A 7,868-nucleotide genomic window follows, 5' to 3' on the forward strand; every position below is an offset into this window, starting at 1 on the left:
TCACTGCAGATGGTGACTGCAGCCATGAAATTAAAAGACACTTACTCCCTAGAAGGAAAATTATGACCAACCTAGACAGCATATTCAAAAGCAGAGACATTACTTTGCCAACAAATGTCCGTCTAGTCAAGGCTATGGTTTTTCCTGTAGTCATGTATGGATGTGAAGGTTGGACTGTGAAGAAAACTGAGTGCTGAAGAATTGATGCTTTTGAACTGTGGTATTGGAGAAGACTTTTTTTTTTTTTTTTTTTTGTACTATTAGGTGTAAAGACTATACTTTCAGGGATCATTTCTATAGTTTGTTACTATTAGGTGTATTCTGCTAAGTATTTTGTATTTTCTCACTTAATCTTTTTTTTTTTAAACTTTACAAAATTGTATTAGTTTTGTCAAATATCAAAATGAATCCGCCACAGGTATACATGTGTTCCCCATCCTGAACCCTCCTCCCTCCTCCCTCCCCCCTCCCCATACCATCCCTCTGGGTCGTCCCAGTGCACTAGCCCCAAGCATCCAGTATCGTGCATTGAACCTGGACTTGAAACATGTAAAATATCATGTATGAAACGAATTGCCAGTCCAGGTTCAATGGAGAAGACTCTTGAGAGTCCCTTGGACTGCAAGGAGATCCAACCAGTCCATTCTAAAGGAGATCAGTCCTGAGTGTTCTTTGGAAGGACTGATGGCTAAAGCTGAAACTTCAATACTTTGGCCACCTCATGCAAAGAGTTGACTCATTGGAAAAGACTCTGATGCTGGCAGGGATTGGAGGCAGGAGGAAAAGTGGACTACAGAGGATGAGATGGCTGGATGGCATCACCGACTCGATGAACATGAATTTGAGTGAACTCTGGGAGTTGTTGATGGACAGAGAGGCCTGGGGTGCTGCAATTCATGCGGTGGCAGAGAGTTGGACATGACTGAGCAACTGAACTGAACTGAACTGAGTTCATGATCTGAGCCACAGTCAGTTCCTGGTCTTGTTTTTACTTACTGTACAGAGCTTCTCCATCTTTGGCTGAAAGAATATAATCAATCTGATTTCAGTATTGACCATCTGGTGATGTCCATGTGTTTCTTGTGTGTCCTTGTAATTCTTTTGTGTTGTTGGAAGAGTGTGTTTGCTATGACCCATGTGTTCTCTGGTCAAAACTCTATTAGCCTTTGCCCTGCTTCATTCTGTACTCCAAGGCCAAGTCTGCCTGTTATTCCAGGTATTTCTTGACTTCTCACTCTTGCATTCCAGTCCCTTATAATGAAAATGACATCTTTTTTTGGTGTTTTTTCTAAAGTGTCTTGTAGGTCTTCATAGAACCATTCAACATCAGCTTCTTCAGCATTACTGGTTGGGGCATAGACTTGCATTACTGTGATATTGAATGGTTTGCCTTGTAAAGGAACAGAGATCATTCTGTCGTTTTTGAGATTGCATGCAGTTACTGCATTTTGGACTCTTCTGTTGACTATGATGGCTACTCCATTTCTTCTAAGGGATCTTGTTCTACTTAACTGCAAACAATTTTGACAGTGTCAAAAGATAAAGAGTCTTCTGAGCAATTAAAGTGAAATTAGTCTGCCTGGACAAATGTCATTTTAAAGAGCAAAATAGTAGGGTTTAGAAAAGTAGATTTCTCAAAGCAATTTTCTTTCAACCAATGTGAAAAAGTAGCAAACAGAACCAAGTAATAATAATATTTTCTGATGAGGAACAATAATAGCTTCCAAAATGATATATACAAAATAGATCTGTGCTGAGTGGTCCACACTTAAGAACAAAGAAGATTTTAGGGGAACAGTTAAATGAAAAGAGTATATAAAGCTCAAACATATTAAGTATTCAGAGCCTCATAGACAGCAGAGATCCATGGAAGGATGAGAGGTAAACAGAGACCTCATAAAACTTTTCTTGCAAGAGGATGGAGAAAAGTGTGTGATACTCTCCAACATTCTATGTCTGACTGCTTGTTCATACTGGCAGCAAGTATGACAAAGTAGCTTCGCAAGTCCCATCCCTTGTCTTGTTAACCAGAGAAAAATATTCTGATGAGCTCGTGTGAGAAACCAAGGATATATTTACAGTGCCTACAGGTGATTAAGCCTGGAACTGACTCCAGTTAGAATTCAAAGAACATATTAGAGGTTGCAGACTTTGAGGGATTGCTAACAACTGCAAGTTTAAAGAGGCACAGCAGTATATAGAGAACTATTGTGTACTTATCCTCAAATTTTTTTTTTTTTTAGTCTTTCAAATGACACATAAAATGTCCTCCTTCTTGCAATGGCAGAGTAAGGCCATTTTTAATCTAACCCTCTTGTAAAGAACAAATAGAAAAGTTGGATGAAATTGTTTTTAATTCTATTGAAAGTCACTGGAAATCCCTCTAGATGGAGAAGATTATAAAATCAAAATAGAAAGAGAGAATAGTATAGCATTTAAAGATGGTTTTCCCAATTTTCTAATTCCAGAAAGCATCTGAGAGTCTGAGTAGCTGAATGAAGACTTTGCAGGTACTCACTGAGAACCCCAGAATTAGTGTAAAGATTAGTTTAAGCTGAAAACATTTGAAATTCAACAGATGAAGAAAGAAGCTTCCTTGGAGCTTCACTTATCTGACTAAAGAAGAAAATTCTCAGAAATGAGCCTCCATAAATTCCCTTTTCAGGACAGGTGTATTACCAGGAGAGACCAAGAGTAAACCTACCATAAATCTCTCCAGGGAGTTTCATGGCTACGACAGAAAGACCACTTGCACCTGCAAAAACAAACACCGCAAACCTTCTTAGCCTTTTTTTTTTGGTTCTCCTAAAAACCCATTTGTCTTCCCTAAAGAAACCTATTTGTCCTTTCCAGAGAAGCCTTTCCTCCCAACTCCCTTTGTCCTACTCTGTTAGGTGTACAAGTCCCCAAATCTAACCACCCATTTGAGTTAGTCACAACTGGGTACTCCTGCATGTATGCACATTACACACACAAGCAAACTTTTTCTCCTGCTAATCTACTTTTTGTCAGTTTAATTTGCAGGCCCACAGGACATTAACATATGACAGTCGAAGAAAGGTTCTCTCCAAATACCAACTTCAATAAATTAGGGCCAGGAGGGCAAATCCAGGCTTAGTAAGTACAATAGAGTTTTAATTACTCCAGGGTAAGAATGAACACAGAAATAGACCAATCGTCATAGGAACCGAAAACCATGTTTGAATCATTCAATCCTGATTGGTGTCATGAACTGGGATTGCTTGTTGCCATGACTAACTGAATGCCAGAAGCAAAAATTAATCCTCTCTAGAGTAAGATATCATCACATAGCATCTGCAATTATCTTTACTGAGTTTTCATATACAATGTTTGATACTAATGTTTCTGCTCATTCCTTCAGTCATGTCCAACTCTTTGCAACTCCATGGACTGTAGCCTGCCAGGTTCCTCTGTCCATGGGATTTCCCACAGAAAGATACTGGAGTGAGCTGCCATTCCTAGTCCATATGTTTGTATAAAAATTTTGGAGAAGGCAATGGCACCCCACTCCAGTACTCCTGCCTGGAAAATCCCATGGACGGAGGAGCCTGGTGGGCTGCAGTCCATGGGGTCGCTAAGAGTCGGAAACGACTGAGCGACTTCACTTTCACTTTTCACTTTCAAGCATTGGAGAAGGAAATGGCAACCCATTCCAGTGTTCTTGCCTGGAGAATCACAGGGACGGGTGGGCTGCCGTCTCTGGGGTCGCACAGAATCAGACAGGACTGACGCAACTTAGCAGTAGCAGCATTTATAAAATGGATACAAAACTGCAACATGATTGAAACCCAAGAGTGGAAAAAAGCAGACAATAGAAACAGACTTTGGAGAGCAGGGAGAGGAAAAAACAGGGAGTGATTGTTAACTGATATGAGATTCCTTTGGGAACATGATGAAAACGTCCTAAAATTAGACTATGGTGATAGCTATTCAACACTGTAAATATATTGAAAACTTTTCAATTGTACACTTTAAACAGGTTAATTTTATAGTATATAAATTCTATCTCAATAAAGTTCTTTCACAAGTCATTCATTAACTAATCGAGGGGAGGATATCATTGTGAGAATTTTGGCTCAAAAGTCTGAAATTTGAGAAACATCAAAAACTGAGATAGAGGAATCGCGTGTGGAGTGGGTCTAGGAAAACGACCATCAGGAGTTCAGCTTTGAGTCTACTGAGCTGGAGATGCTTGTTTTACATCCAATGTAGATACCAAGTAGAGAATTGAGTAGATGAGTATAGAATTTTGAAGAGAGATCTGGGCTGGAGATACACACTTCGGAGTTACAATATATAGAGGAAATTAAAAACCGTGAGACAGGTGGTGATCACCATGGGAATAAGTACAGCTAAAGAAGGGACAAGGTAGAGAATTTAGCACTGGGAAAAAAAGAAAGATGAAAGGAAGGGAGAGGGTAGAGGAGAGAAAAGGGAAGAGAAGAACAGTGGAAAAACAATAATGAAGAAAGAGAAGGAAGGACTTCCCTGGTGGCCCAGTGGCTAAGACACCAGTTCCCAATGCAGGGAACTGGGGTTCTATCCCTGGTCAGGGAACTAGATTCCACATGCTGCAATTAAGAGTTCATATGCTGCAACTAAAGATCCCACATGCTACAATGAAGATCAAAGATCCCACGTGCTGCAACTAAGACCGGCAGCCAAATAAATCTTTTTTAATAGAGAGAACATCACATCTTTAAGAAATAATGAAAGAAAAGAAAAAAGAGAAGGAGCAACCAGTGAGTGTTCAGTGTTTTGATAGTCAAGAAAATTTATCATGTAGGAAGGAATAATCAACAGACCAACCAAAAAGATGAGGACTGACAATGCTGGACTTAACAATATGGTGGCCATTAATGACCCCAAAAAATGGGTTTTGTGAAGAGCTAAGAGAACCTTTGAACTGTCGTGTTGGAGAAGACTCTTGAGAGTCCCTTGGACTTCAGGGAGATCCAACCAGTCCATCCTAAAGGAAATCAGTCCTGGGTGTTCATTGGAAGGACTGATGTTGAAGCTGAAACTCCAATAATTCGGCCACCTGATGTGAAAAGCTGACTCATTTGAAAAGACCTTGATGCTGGGAAAGATTGAGGGCAGGAGGAGAAGGGGATGACAGAGGATGAGATGGTTGGATGGCATCACTGACTCAATGGACATAGATTTGGGTAGACTCTGGCAGTTGGTGATGGACAGGGAAGCCTGGCATGCTGTGGTTCATGGGGTCACAAAGAGTCAGACACAACTGAGTGACTGAACTGAAATGAAGAGAGAAGAATGATCAGACTGATTTTAAGGAAAAAATTGATGAAGACAAGAAATATTTGGAATAAATCATTTTTAAAGATATTGTGGCAAAGAGAAGCAAAAAAATGGGCATACAACTAACCGGAAGAGTAAGATCAAGAAATGAACTTATCCTTTCTTCAATTTCTGATCTTAAAATTTCAGTTGATGATAAAATTGTAATTTTACTACCAAAAAACCAGATCCACAGTAGTTCCAGATATGAAAACATCAGATACAACTTTAAAAATAATTACAGTTAATTAATATTAAGAGAATTAACTTTTTTTTTGGACTTCAAAATCACTGCAGATTGTGAATGCAGCCATGAAATTAAAAGACGCTTACTCCTTGGAAGAAAAGTTATGACCAACCTAGACAGCATATTAAAAAGCAGAAACATTACTTTGCCAACAAAAGTCTGTTGGGGAGCCTGGTGGGCTGCCATCTATGGGGTCACACACAGTCGGACACGACTGAAGTGACTTAGCAGCAGCAGCAGCCAAGGCTATGGTTTTTCCAGTAGTCATGTATGGATGTGAGAGTTGGACTGTAAAGAAAGCTGAGCGCCAAAGAATTGGTTCTTTTGAACTGTGGTGTTGGAGAAGACTCTTAAGAGTCCCTTGGACAGCAAGGAGATCCAACCAGTCTATCCTAAAGGAGATCAGTCCTGAATATTCATTGGAAGGACTGACACTGAAGCTGAAGCTCCAGTACTTTGGCCACCTGATGCAAAGAGCTGACTCATTTGAAAAGACCCTGATGCTGGGAAAGACTGAGGGCAGGAGGAGCAGGGGACAACAGAGGATGAGATGGTTGGATGGCATCACGACTCAAAGGACATGAGTTTGAGCAAACTCCAGGAGTTGGTGATGGACAAGGAGGCCTGGCGTGCTGCAGTCCATGAGGTCGCAAAGAGTCAGACATGACTGAGCAACTGAACTGAAATGAACTGAAGAGAATTAACAAGCAAGATTGATTACTTTAACAGTTAAACTTAACTATTTTTAAAGAATTAGGAAATTCTAAGACTGAAAAAATACAATAAATGAAGTTAAGGACTCAGTGGATGAATTTTTAAGGTTAGTTCAAATATAAGGGTTTCATTTCTGTGAATAGCCAAGAAAAATTCTCTGATACCAACCATTTCAGAAATAACAACTCTAGATTAATTATAGAACAACTAGCGAAAGGCCCTGGAAAGAGACCAAGAGCAGGCAGTTCCTAAAGAGGAGTCAGCCAGAAGGGCCTGGCACTGAGTGTTCTCTCATTTTACAATTTCTAGCAGAAGGAGAGCTATCAGTCAGATCCCTGCAGGATAGCTAAAACTTCAATTAAAAAAAAAAAAAAAAAAAAAACCTCACCATCTTTCCTGTGTAAGGAGCCAGAGTAAAGAATTCACAGCAGCCACAGAAGCCGTGAAGTGAGGAGGGGATCACAGACAGGAGTGGAGAGGGGAGCCCCACGTCCTCCTTTAAGGTTCTACATTCTCCCGGTTATCAGCTTGCGTTCTTAAACTTAGAAATTCCAGAAGTGAATGTGCTAGCCTCAGTGGGCTAGAGACACCTGTAGATTGTATTCGGCTCAGACAAGGAACCCTGAGCAGAAGCAGTAGGTGGTGCCGAAGAACAGGCCGCCCTGTCTTTGTTGCCACTGGGAGGAAAGAAAGAGGACCGCTAGGGAATCCTCAGGGTCTGTGCAGCAGTGAGCATCCCACAGGAGGTCCCAGCACCTCTCCCTCAAGGCTTATAGTACTCCGTCTCAAACCATTTCCCCATCCTCTCTTTTGCACCAGATTTGGAGACTTGCCTTCACGGAGTATAAGGACTTCCATTCTCATTTCAGGGAAGAATGAATGGTGCTGTTATCCACTAAAATGAAGCCTGAATTGTTTGATGTTATCAGTTGGGGTTTGAAAAATGTACTGCTTGCCATTGTCTTTTCTCCACCCATAAATATATTAATGTTCCCACTTTTGTTAAATTATATATATATAATAATTAAATAACATAAATATATTTATTTCTTTTATAAATACAAATATTTATAAAAATTTCCCACACCAAACTATGGTCTGACTCTCATAAGAGTTCATAGCAATAAATAATGACCACATGTTTCATACCTATTAACTCAGTTCATGTTCATAACAAAGCTGTGACAGAGGCATTATTCTTATCTTCAGGTTACATGTGACAGAACTGAGGCATAGAGAGATTAAGCAATTTATACAAGTTCAAATCATTACAAATTGTTAGCAAGTAGGTAGTCTGGATTTGCACCTGGGATCCAGAATCCATGTTCTTAATCGCCATGCTCAGTTGCTCAGTTGTGTCTGACTCTGCAACCCCATGGACTGTAGCCCACCAGCTCCTCTGTCCATGGACTTCTCCAGGCAAAAATACTGGAGTGGATACCATTTCCTTCTCTAGGGGATCTTCCCCACCCAGAGATTGAACCTGGGTCTCCTGCATTGCAGGAGGATTCTTTACCGTCTAAGCCACCAGGGAAGCCCTCTTAATCAGTACATATGCAGCTTTTCATGGGCTCAGAAGATCCTT

General features: G+C 40.4%; 1 pseudogene; it reads left to right on the forward strand.

Annotated features, from left to right (window-relative positions):
• Positions 1-269: 269 nt before the first annotated feature.
• LOC112577890 lies at positions 270-339 on the forward strand (annotated as a pseudogene).
• Positions 340-7,868: the final 7,529 nt, after the last annotated feature.

Source organism: Bubalus bubalis, chromosome 11, assembly GCF_019923935.1.
Source record: "Bubalus bubalis isolate 160015118507 breed Murrah chromosome 11, NDDB_SH_1, whole genome shotgun sequence".
Lineage (NCBI taxonomy): Eukaryota > Metazoa > Chordata > Mammalia > Artiodactyla > Bovidae > Bubalus > Bubalus bubalis.